Source organism: Lemur catta, chromosome 13 (assembly GCF_020740605.2).
Source record: "Lemur catta isolate mLemCat1 chromosome 13, mLemCat1.pri, whole genome shotgun sequence".
Lineage (NCBI taxonomy): Eukaryota > Metazoa > Chordata > Mammalia > Primates > Lemuridae > Lemur > Lemur catta.
In genome coordinates, this window is record NC_059140.1 from 38257048 (window position 1) to 38270603 (window position 13556).

Sequence of the window (13556 nt, forward strand, 5' to 3'; positions counted from 1 at the left end):
CAAGACTTGCACTCCACACGTGAGCTTGCATTTGTGCATGAGCCGCTGGAGCCCAAAGGGACCATCTCATTACTTTACCGGCAGATGTGTCCAAAGAACTGGCAAGGTTGTGTCTTGTCATCACAATGCTCCTTTCTGTTACATGGTTTAAAATGTTTGACAGGCATATTACAAAGCTATCCAAGGAAACGCTTCCCTTCCAGGGATTAGATTCTTGAAGCTAACCATTAACACTGGCCTTTGTCAGGGATTCAGCCCACATTAGCAACAGAAAGCTTCTTACAGACAGAGCAGGCTCTTAAGGACCCTCTGAAGGGAACACTGAGTGCTTTGTCATTGCTTCTTCACACGTTGCTAATGGACGTTTCACTGAGGGAAAGCGGGTAGTTCTTTGTCCCTAGCAATTTGGCTTTCTTTTTTTTTTTTTTAAATAACAATTATTTCCCATCTTTATCAAATTAAGACAGTAGTCTAATCAGATCACAAGGAGACTAATGACTTGATTTCTAATTAAATGGAAAGAAGTTACCCAGCAAAATGGTCCTTTTCTCAAGCATATCCTCATACCAAAAAGCCTTTGGCCAAATCACTGCCAGGAAAAAAAAAATACTCAAAGCTACAGAAAATGGGAATTTGGCGCCGGATGAATATTTTTTCCCATAATAGGACAATGCTACAGAATGGATTCTTACAGCAATTTTCCTTTTTTTTTGAGTAATTTATTACCATGCAGTAGCTTGACTCTTTTACTTGCTTCCTAATTTATTTTCATGGAGTCTTGCTTTTAATTAAAAATTAATCTTATCTCTAATAATTTGTTTATGCTGTCAGATCTTTTCATTTTTTAATTTCATTCATTTCTCAATTTCCAGAAACCACTGACTGCACAGAGAAACTTCAGTAGCTCATCATGGTCCTTGAAAACTTTTCCCCCCTGAGAAGGAAACAATTGCATCTAAGCTGGAAGTTGATTGATTACTTATCCTAACATATTTTTCTTCACATTCAAATACAGAAGAAGAACAAAATAGCACAGTTTATTCTCTGAATCACGTGTTCTATTATTGCCCCTTGTTACAATCTGAAGGCATATTATGTACCTAATCTGATACTAAACATGAAATAAATAATGGCTCCAACGTCCAAATCATGGGGATATTTGGAGCTTTAATACAAGACCTCTTATCTGACATGATGACACAATTGTGATTTATACATGGCTGTTAACAGAAAAAATCATTTAATGTAGGGGATATATGTGTATATACACACAAATGCATTATATTTTAACTTCATATTGTTGAACAGTCATTCTCCAGTCTTCTGACACAGAACCAAGTTCTTTTGAATTTTTGAATCTGGGTTTGCTGATGGGACTTATTCTCCACACAGCTCCCGTAAAGATTTCTCTATGTTTTCAGGGTTATTTTAAAAATTCTTTTAAGTGAAACTAGGACTTACAAGTGCTTGCAAAGCAAATTTAATGCAGAATCCTACATTTTAAATTAAAAACATTTTTCCCCAATATCTTACAATTATCTCACCAACCTCTAATTCAATATAATTTTTAAATCACCTTATTTTTTGGTGTCTTTCCAATATACTGAATTTATATTCCACAGAAAATCTCTTTCTTTTCACATTTTATCAGTTTAAATATTTAATTAAGTTATCTAATTACAATAACAAGTACATCTGGAATAAACAGTTTAAGGAACTTGCACAACTGCCTCTTGCTAGCATATCATTCAACTGGTGGGGAGAGAAGTGTGTTCATATGCCAGAGAGTAGCCTGTTTGCTACTCTCTGAGTGCTTAACATCCCATGAGCAATGGTCAACGTGTTTACAGAGTTGACTTGGAGAGTGGCAGCTGAACTACAAAGTCATGTAAGTGGAAGGTGGTTAAGTAGTTAAGACATTTTTCATGCATTATACAAGATATCAGGATACTGTCCAAAAATGACTATTTTCAGTTAAGACTGCTAATAGAAAGTCATTAGTTTTGGAAAAGAATGTTTAAAATTCCCTTCTACTCCCACCATACCCAGAAGAATCCTCACTGAGCGACAGGTATGAAAGGACAGCCACGGAGCAAAGACTTTGAGTTTGAGGCGGGGACAGGGAGGCCCAGCAGCGAGCAGCCGTTCCTGGCACCCAAAAATCTTCCCACTGGAATGATTTAGAATATACCAGAGAGAAGTAATCATCTGCAAGAATCAACTATTAAATACTCTGCTTGCTTTAAGGGGATTTTTCACAATTGTGATGCTAGAGAATGGGAATAAATAGCAACATATAAAAAGAACTCTACAACATGACCAAATGGAATTATCCCAGGTATGCAAGATTTAACAACTGAAAGTCAATTAATGTAATGCATCATATTAATGGATAAAGGACAAACCATGTGATCTTTTCAATAGACACAAACAGCATTTAACAAATCTTAGTATCTACTCATGATAAAAACTGTTAACAAGCAAAAAAAGAATAGAAAGGAACTTAATAGAAGTCATCTGCAAAAAACTTACAGCTATCATCAGACTTACTGGTAGAAGATAAATGCTTTCCCCTGAGGACTGGAAACAAAGCAAAATGTCCACTCTCACCTTTTCTGTTTAATGTTGTACTGGTAATTCTAAGCACAGCAATGAGACAAGAAAAAAAATTAAAGGTATAAATATTGGAAAAAAATAAACAATCTGCCTCTATTTGAGGATGACATCATCCTGTATGTGCAAAATTCTAAGGAATCTATATTATTTTTTATAAAAAACTAAACTACTAGAACTTATAAACAAGTTCAGGAAAGTCACAAATTAAAATGTCAACATACAAAAACCAATTATATTTTTTTACATACCGACAAACACTCTAAAATAAAATTAAAAAAAAAACTTCATTGGCAGGAGAATCAAAAAGAATAAAATATTTGGGAATAAATCTAAAAAGTATGAGTTCTACACAAAACCACAAAACATTACTGAGAGAAATTTTAAAGTATCTAAATAAAAAACCACTTTATGTTCATTGACTGAATGACTCAATTTTGCTAAAATGATAATGCTTTCCAAGTTAATCTACAAATTCAATGTAATCCTGATCAAAATCCCAGCAGGACTTTTTGTGTAAATTGATAAACTGATCCTAAAATATATATGGTAATGCCAAGCATTTGTTTTGAAATTGTTTCCAAAACAGTTGTTTTGAATAGCCAAACCAATCTTGAAAAAAAAGAACAAAGTTGGAGAAAATTAGAATTATCCAATTTCAAAATTTGCTATAAGGTTACCATGTAAGAAAACAGGCTTATATTGGCATAAGATAGACACATAGATCCAAGGAACAAAATTGAAATTCCAGAAATAAACCCTTTTATTTATGGTCAATTTATTTTCAACAAAGATGTCAAGGCGACTCAATGGGAGAAGAAAGAGTGTTTTCAACAAATGCTGCTGAGACAACAGGATATCCACATGTTAAAAAAAGAAAAAGAGAAAAAGCATTTAGATTTTTACCCTATATCATAAAAAAAATAAACTCAAAATAGTCTACAGATCTCAATATAAAAACCAAAACTATAAAACTTTCAGAAAAAGAGAAACTTCCTAAAAAAATTATTGTAGCCGTGGGTTAGACAAAAATTTCTTAGCTATGACATCAAAAGCACAATCCATTAAAAATTAATAAATTTTATTTCATCTAAATTAGAATACTTTGCTCTTCAAAACATATCATTAAGAAAATAAAAAGACAAGCCACAGAATAGGAGCAAATATTTATAAACCACACATCTTATAAAGGACTTGTATCCAGAATATATAAAGAATACTTAGAACTTAATAAAAAGACAACTGAATTTAAAAATAGCAAACTTTTTGAATAAATATTTCACAAAAAATGATATAAGGTTAATAAGCACGTGAAAAAAATATTCAATATCATTAGTCTTTAGGGAAATTGAAGTTAAAACCATAATGAGATACCATTTCACACAGAATGGCTATCATCAAAAAGACAAGATAGGTGATAGTGAGGATGTGGAGAAACTGAAACCCTTATGCATTGCTGGTGGGAACCTAAAATGGTGTAGCCACTTTGGAAAAGAATTTGGCAATTTCTTAAAAAGTTAAACTGAAACTTCCCATTCAATCTAGCAATTCCCAAGATAAACGAACACATACGTCCACATAAAATTTGTACTCAAACATTCATAGCAACCTTATTCATAATGTCTCCCAACAGGAAATGACCTAAGTGTGTATCAACTGGTGAGTCAATTTCTACAATGCAGCATTTTGTAGGAAATCAAAATATTTTACCCTAAAATATATTTCGTTGAAATATTTTGAGATGGCTTTCAGAGAGCCAGCAAGCAGAAGTGGCCCTGCAAAGCTGCTTTTGTGGGGAAGATTTGCATCTATAGAGAACCTACACTGATGCAGCCAGGCCTTCTCTTGTCCTGAAAATTAACTGGAGTCTGACACCTTTAAAGGTGTGAAAGAAACATTCACCATCTATTCTGTTCTGAGGGCTGCTGTCTGTGTTTCATCTATATAACAAGACCACCTTTGCCAGCTAAGCCTCCTCTTCTCTCCCTCCCATAACCTGGTTTGCCAGGATCCAAGCCCCCATTCTTTCTGCAACCTCAGGATGGTATAAGCTTCTCCACCCCACTGGGGGGCTGAGCAATCACTGTATGATACTTTCCATGTGCATGTTTATAAATTTGAATGCCTTTCCTTTTATTAATCTGCCTTTTGTGAATTGATTTTTCAGCGAAACATCCGAGGGTGAAGGGGAACTTTTCCCTTTGGCCTCTACAATATCATACAACGGAATTACAAGGGACACCTACTGATACATGCTACAACATAGTGGAAGTTCAGAAATGTTAAGCCAAGTAAAAGGAGCCAGACACAGAAGATCATATATTGCATGATTCAAGTTATATGTATTTCTGAGAAAAATGCAAATCTATAAAGATAGAAAACAGATCAGAGTTGCCTGGGGCTGGGAATGGGAGCAGGAATTGACGGCTATAGGGACCAAGGGGAACTTTGGCCCTCATCAGGTTCTCAGAAAAATCAACTCAAAAAAGTCAGATTAATTGGAGAAAAAGCATACAAATGTATTTAACATGATCATGGGAGCCTGCAGAATGAATTCTGTTGCGGGGCTATAAATGATTACTAGGGAAGATTCCATGGGCTTGAAGAAAATACAGTGTTTTGGCACAAAGTCTGTTGGGCCCACACAGTGGACAATGGTTTGTGACAAATGTCTGTCCAGGTTTGTTGACAGACTTTAGTCTTCCTGCCTGCCATATGGGTTCAATTAATGAAAACTCAGAAAAAAGACCAGAGGTAGTTGCTTTCTTCTTTGGTAGATCCGGATTTTAAGCAGATAAGGATAAGGGGACTTCAGAGAATCCTATGCTATGGGAGAGATGGGGGTTGGGGGGTGTTAGATCAGAGAGAACTTGAGATTCTTTTTTTTCAGTTCAGCATGTATAAAGCACCATATTTTGTTTTTGTTTTTTTTTAAAAAAACTAATATTTACTTAGCATTTACTAAGTGTAAAGCACTTTTTAAATCACTTTGCATAAATTATCTTATATAATGTTTGCCCAAAACATTAAGAATGGTGTTCATTCTGATATAGAATCAAGGTCTACTGAATTTTGAAATTTGGTTTTGTTGATTGGACCTATTCTCTGCACAGCTCCCATAAAGGCTTATTTATGATTTTAGGGTTATTTTCCCCAGCTTCTTCCCCCAAAATATTATGAACATCATATGATGAACACCATTCATAATGTTTTGAAGAAGATTAAATAAGATCATTTATTAATATCCCCATTTTATGTACAGAGTTCCATTTAATGAAAGAGTAAATAATCCCATTCTATAGAATCAAATAATCCCATTTAAAAGCCTCATTTTATGGAAGACTTTTAGATCCTATTTTGAAAGGTTAAATACGATAATTTATTAATGTCCCCATTTTATGTATAAAGAAACTGAATCAGATAGGGGTTAAATGATTTGCCCAGCAGCATGTGGTAAATAACTGGTGAAGCCAGGACCGAGGCAGCCTGGCTTCAGATTCCCATTTCGAAAGCACTGCACATACTGTCTGCCAATAAAATGGTCTGCCTCATTACTTCATCTGAATTGTTTGAATTAATGAGATTTGGACCATTTTCTTTTCTGATAACATAGAGTTTTCAACACCTGATATATTTAAGTCTATTGAAATTGCTAATAGTGAACCATTCATGATCTTAAAAATGGTAATTTCATGCAATCAATCTGATATAACTTTATTAAATAAAAGTGTCTGAAACAAGAGCCCATAGTCAGGTACATGCTATTTTAGATTTCAAAACTTTCCCATAAACAGATTCATATATTATCTTCCTATTAGTAGCAATTCATAAAGCCTTCAGGCTTTTATACAACGACTGCAAATGGTTCTATCTATTCAAATCTACTACCCCAGTATTGCTGCCTATGTGACCTCCTATTTTTCATGTCTTGGCAATTTTCTTTTTTCAGTTATCTTCATTAGTATTTCTGAAGACATCTCCTTTGCCTCTTTTCATGTTTTTTAACAGAAGCAGATGAGTGATTGCTAATCAGAATACAATAAAGACTGCAGTAGTACCCCCTTATCTGCAGGGGATACATTCCAAGACCCCAGTGGATGCCCGAAACCTCAGAAAGCACCAAACCCTATATATACTGTTTTTTTCCTATACATACATACCTATGACAAAGTTTAGTTTACATATTAGGCACTGTAAGAAATTAACAACAACAATAATACAACAATTATAATAACACTCAGAATGGCACGCAATTTAAAACTTATGAATTGTTTGTGTCTGGAATTTTCCATTTAATACTTTTGGACCACAGTTGACCATGAGTAACTGAAATCATAGAAAGCAAAACTGTGGAAGGGGAGACTACTTACTGTACAACATTAAGAGTCTTCAGTTTTGATGACTCTCAATGACATATTATTTTATCATCACCATTGTTTCTTGAAAATATCAGATGCTACTTTATAAGCATAGAGCTATATATATATCTATTCTCTTAGTTCTGATTTGTTTTTGTGAACTTCTAGATCCATGATAGGTAAACAAACCTATTTTGTTATGCTCCTCCGTAGACACATAGAGAAGTGTTGTCCTGTGTTCTATTATTAATAAACAATTCAAAATCCTTCCCTAAACAAACAAAAAAGAAGATAAGTTTTTCTCACAAATACCCTCACATTTTTGGAAAAAGCTTTTCAAACTTTTCATTTCATATTCCCATGACACTTCCCAAACCACCTCAGTATATACAAAATAAAAAAAATTCCGCTTTAAAAATATGCCAGCTTTTTTCTCTAGTTATCTATTATTTGTTCATCCCAAAATTATACGATAGATAGGAAGATTAAATATTGTCCAGACAAGATCAGACCTTTGTTAGCACCACGACTCGCCCCTAGCTCAAGATGTAGACTCTTTGAAGGAGGGTCTAGTCTTAGGTTGCCTCTGTTGGGGGAACTCTTGTAGTCACCTGCCATTTGCTCTGTGGAACAGCTAGTTTTATCCTGTGGATTTGTTTCCTAGCCTAACCTACCTTTGCCCTCCCTGTCATCCTTCTAGACCTGTGTTGTGCGATACTGTAGCCACGAGCCACCTGTGGCTAGTGAGCACTTGCAACGTGGCTGGTAAAGATTGATATGTGCTGGTGGATAAAACACTCAGGCTTTCAAATACTTAGTATAAAAAAGAATGTAAACTATTCTATTCCTGGTTTTTATACTGATGATTTGCTAAATTGGTAATATTCAGGATAGCTTGGGTTAAATAAAATATATTATTAAAATTAATTTCATCTGTTTCTTTTTACATTTTAGTATGGCTACTGGAAAGTTGTTCAAAATTACTGTGTAATTTTTGTAGGATGTATTTTGTGTTATATTTCTACTGGACAGGGCTGCTATCATCCAGAACGTAAGCCTCCCACTTCCCTTTCTCTCCATTTGTGGGGAGGCTCCTCATGTGCCCCCGTCCAGCCCCTGCTCCCAGCATCCCAGGCTCAGCCAACCCTGCTGCAACTCACCTAGAAGGAAATTTTGACCCTATGTGTAAAAATAACAAGTATTTTTTTACATATTTAATGAAAAAGTTATATAACTTCTCAAAGTGATCCTGCAGTTTATCTAAAGGGTAGGAATAGTTAAGGATAATTTTTAAAGGAAGAATAAGGAAGAGGAACTTTCTAGAAACTCATAAGGTTTTGACAGGCTTGAAAATTATAATAAATGGAAACTATTTAGTGCAATGTTGGGTACATAGTAAGCAAGCATTCGATATATATTAGCTATTAGTATTAGTATTGCTGTTTCTTAACAAAACATATAAAAGTATAACAGTTAAAATCTTATGGAACTGGAAAGGATGAATTTATAGATGATTGGTATAGATCTATGAACAATATATATTATGTATTCAATATATAATATGATTTAGATCTTACTATAAATCAATAGGTGAAAGACTAGATTACCCAATAGTCTTCAGACCACTGGCTAGCTATTTTGGAGAAAATGAATTCCACATTGATGACACATTAAAATTTTTAAATATTTATTTTAAAAAAGAAAAAAATAGGTGAGCATTTACCTGATCTCTAACATAGGAGAATATTCCAAGCTTAACAGTAATGAAAAAAGTAAAGGAAAAGAGTGATAAAATTTTTTTGTATGAAAAAGTAACAAAAAACTAAAGCAAACTATAAAATGTAGGGGAAAAATTAACACAAGTCATAAAAAGTTAATTATTTTACTTTTAAAAGGGCATATACATCAATAAGAAATGTATTAGGAACAAAATAGAACTAAATGGAAAAACAGACAAAACATAAACATGTGGGAAAATATTGAACTCTACTAGTACAAATGATATAAATACATTAGAAGTATTAATACTCAATGCTAGCAATGGTACAATAAAATAGTGTTTTGTATAGTGCAGACGGCATTTCAAGCGCTATAACCTTTCTTAAAAACAATTTGGTAATATATATCAAGAGCTTTATATCCCTTGATTTTAAGATCCAATCTTAAGGAAATTATCTAAATTTCCCTCACTAGGGGAAAGGTTAAATAAAGTTTGATATATCTATAGGATGGAATATTACATAGTCATTAAGAGAAATATATATGAAGAATGTTTAAAAACACTAAAATGCTTATAATGTTACAATATAATTAAAAAAAAGAAGAAAAAAGAAGAATTAAAGAGCAGGCTTTACCTTGTCTTGTGTAGCAATCATTAAACATACCAAGTTGTTCCTGTGTTAGCTGACACTCGTCACAAGTGATAGTAGCCCAGCTGAAATCAAACATGCTACCAGGAGAATTTCATGGAAGTGATAAGCAACCAAATGAAGGGCAGAGCACAGCTCTGTCAAAGTGGTGGCTGGAACCAGAGACCAAAGGGTATCAGACACCCTGTCCCCTCTCTCTGTAGTTCTGAAGTCACCTTCAAATTACCTCTTTCCACGTGTCAGAGAATATAGCCATCTGGTACCTCCAGGGTCTAATAATTCACAGCTTTGCCTTAGGAGAAGGAGTGACTTCACTTAAAACATTCTAAGGAAAAACACCCATTGGTCTACTTTGGGTCATCTGTTTCAACCCCTGGACAAACCACTGTGGCCAGGAAGACAGGTTTCTGTGATTGACAAACACAACTTGAAATATGTGATTGACAAATAAGACAGCTGTCCTGCAGAAGAACAGGGGCACTGGGCAGATAATAGATTATTTGTAGCCATTCAAAACCTCTTTAAACGGGAAAATTTCAGAAATCAAGCTTTCTGAAAGTTTTGAGTATGACAAAAATGACATATGTAAAAAAGGAAACATATCACTATGATCTTTTTAAACTCTGTATTAAAATACAAGTCCAGGGGTGAAAGTCCTAACAAAATGACTACTCCTTAAAGAAATAGACATGATTCTATTTAGTCTTCCCAGCAACTCCACAAGGTGATACTATTATTTCTAACTTACAGATAAACAAACTGAAATATAGTTTACTAAGTTTCTTAGTTACCAGTTGGTATTCCAGAAGAGATAAGTATTCTATTATTTCCATTTTACAGTTAAAGAAATTGAGGCTTAGAAAGGTTGAACAACTAATGAAGGGTAAGTAGTAGAGAATAGATTCTAGATTAGCTCTATCTGGCTCTAAGTTTATTAGAGTGAACTCTGAAGTACTGTTGCCAAAGAACCCTTTCCCTAAATGGTGGGGACATGGCGGGGGAGTCGGGGGTGCTGCAAATGGGGAGGTGGGCATGAAGCAGTCACCATCTCCCTTTATTTCTGACTTAGCTGAATCTCAAATAGCAGAATGCATTTTATGACAATAGAAGACACAAGGAAGTAAGTGACCTCTAATATTTGCAAACCATGTGTCTGACCAAGGGTAATTTCCAAAATACATAAGGAACTCCTACAACTCAATAGCAAAAAACCCTAATAACCCCATTTAAGAAATAGGCTAAGGACTTAAGTAGACATTTCTCCGAAAAAGATACACAAATGGTCAATAGGTATATGGAAAGATGCACAATGTCGCTAGTCCTCAGGGAAATACAAATCACAATCACAATGAAGTATCACCTCACACCTGTTATGATGGCTATCATAAAAAAAAAAAAAAGACAAGTGTTGTAGAGGATGTGGAGAAAGCGGAACCCTTGTGGTGAGAATGATCCGGCAATCCCACTTCTGTGTATATGTCCAAAAGATTTGAAATTATGATTTTGAAATGATATTTGCAGCACTAGTTCATGGCAGCACTAGTCACAATAGCTGAGATGTGGAAACAACCTAAATGTCCATCAATGGATGAATGGATTTTAAAATGTGGTATATACATATTATACACTGAAATATTATTTAACTTTTAAAAAGAAGGAAATCCTGCAACATGCTACAACATGGATAAACCTAGAGGACATTATGCTAACTGAAATAAGCCAGGCACAGAAGGACAAATACTGCATGATTCTACTTATATGAGGCATCTAAAATAGTAAAACTCATACAAGCGAAAAATAAAATCGTGGTTGACAGGGGCTGGGGGTGAGGGGGAAATGGAAGATTGCTAATCAACAGGTATAAAATTTCAATTATATAAGATCAATAAGGTCTAGAGACCTTCTATACAACATCACACCTATAGATAATAATACTGTATTGTACACTTAAAATCTTAGCACAATAAAATAAAATAAAGCAGTCAGAATGCAAATTAATATTGCATTCTTTCTAAACAGATTGGAGTAGAGCAACCCAAGCCAAAAATGCATTTATTCCTTCAACCAATGGTTATTGAGAGTTGACTAAGTACCAGTCAATAGCCAGTAGAATTTTAAAGGTAAGTAAGACATGATCCCTGTATTCTTAGATTTCAACATAAAATCAAGCAGATAAGCAAAGAATATAGTGTGATGCGATGAATGTAATATTAGGAGGTATGTATAATGTGGTGGTAGCACATATACATGTTTGGGTGCTGAACTCTGTATTAGGCCAGAACGCAGACAGGGAAAGCTGCTAAAAGGAGGAGAGAGGTAAGCTGGGTTATCCAGAGACAGAAGCACCCAAAGTGTGTAAAGGTGTGAAAAAATGAACTGCTGGCTGCTTGGGGGACTACAAGCAGTGCGGTGTGGAGCAATCACAGCATGTAAGGGAGAGAATGATACAGGATATGACTAAAGGGGCCCAAATAGAATGGGAAAGGATGTGATGCATTTTATTCTATGCAAAAGGAAAGTTTTAAATTTATTCCAGCAGTGATTTAAGCATGGGATTTTAAGCAGAAGATTAATACACCCAATCAGATTTACATTGAAGTTGCATATATGCCCTGAAAATTTGGACTGTAAGAAAAAGTTCATGGTACATTTTCTCCTTAGATTTGGTGATAAGAAAGAAGTAATTAACAATAATTGAACTTCACACAAGAGCTCTTGCTTCTACTTGGTATCTAAGTTTATTTGTATACTACTGTGCTTCTATATTTAAACTCGTATACAGATGTCAGTGATAACTGATTAGCTATCGTCCTTTGATTATTTATTCAGAATGTTATTTTATTGAGTATCTTCTTTCTCAGTTGTCCATAGTTGAGATAATTATAAAAGGTTTGCACTTAATTGAAGGAAAAAACAATTTCTATAGACAAGTCTGAATGGCTTCAGATGTCAAATGCAATTTTTTAATCAAGTATGTATAAACTGATATGTCTTAGGAGCAAAAAGAAAAGGCTGAGTGCCTGATATTCTGCTTCCTTGTATCTCCACGTAGTAGGTACTCATTAAACATTTATTAAGTAAATAAATGAAACACAAGTAGGTCTTCTCAAAGATTTATTAAGAATTGTCAGGATGTTAGAAATTGTTACTGGCAGTACAAAGATATACAAGACATAGTTCCTAAATCTTAAATTATCACACAAACAGTTATTGTAGTATTAATGTAATAAAATGCAATAACAGGGTCCCATGGTGCATAGAGTCTGGCTACAGAGCCCTGGGCATGAAAAGATCAGGAAAGTTTCCTGGAGGAGTAGAGGCATTAGCTCAGTCTTAAACAAAGAGGCTGGGCGCAGGTGGGTGGGGTTTTGTGCGTGAGAGGTATCCATTTCTCTCAGCATTCCAGGAACAAAGATTTATAATAAAATTTCCCTTAGAAGATGGTATACATTTCACCTGTCAATGCCTGGAGACCATCCCATGCACCCTTCGAGGTATCTCTACCTTATCCCTATCCCATCACAACATCCACAGGAAGTTTTAGGTAACCACAAAGAAATTGCTGAAGTTGATGAGATTTAATATGAAAGTTAAACTCATACAAAACAAGCAAGGCCACTGGCCTGGAAAAGGCCTTTCTTCTGTGTGTACTCCTCCTCCACTTCTCCTGCAGAAGACAAGAGTTCCTTTGGATCAAAGAATCAAAGAATCCTGGAGCAACCGAGAAAAAAAGTTCCTTTTGTTTTTGTTCAAAACAGTTCCGGTAAACCAGCCCCAGGCTGCAAATCTCCAAGTCATAAATAATTGCTATGGTGTGCAGTGAAATGCTAGTGCCTGGGGCAGCCACTAATGTCAGAGTAAGGGGAAGACCGAAGTCTGCAAAAGTGTGGTGATAAAGTTATCTGAGGATCCAAAAAGTTTGTTGTGGATACCTTACTGAGAGAGGATTCGCCTAGGGAAAAGGACCAGGGCTTCGGGATGAGACACAGGTGGAATGAATTCTGCCTCTCCTGCAAATCATTATGTGGCCTTGAGCAAATCACTCAACCTCCTTGAACTTCAGGGTCCACATATGCAAAATGGGGATAATAAAACCTTTCTTGCAGAGTTATTCTGAAATGCAGTGATTTTAAGCCTCTAGCACAGTGCCTAGCACAGAGTAGGTACTTAATAATTGATATTGTTACTATCACTGTGTCACCATCCTAACACCATA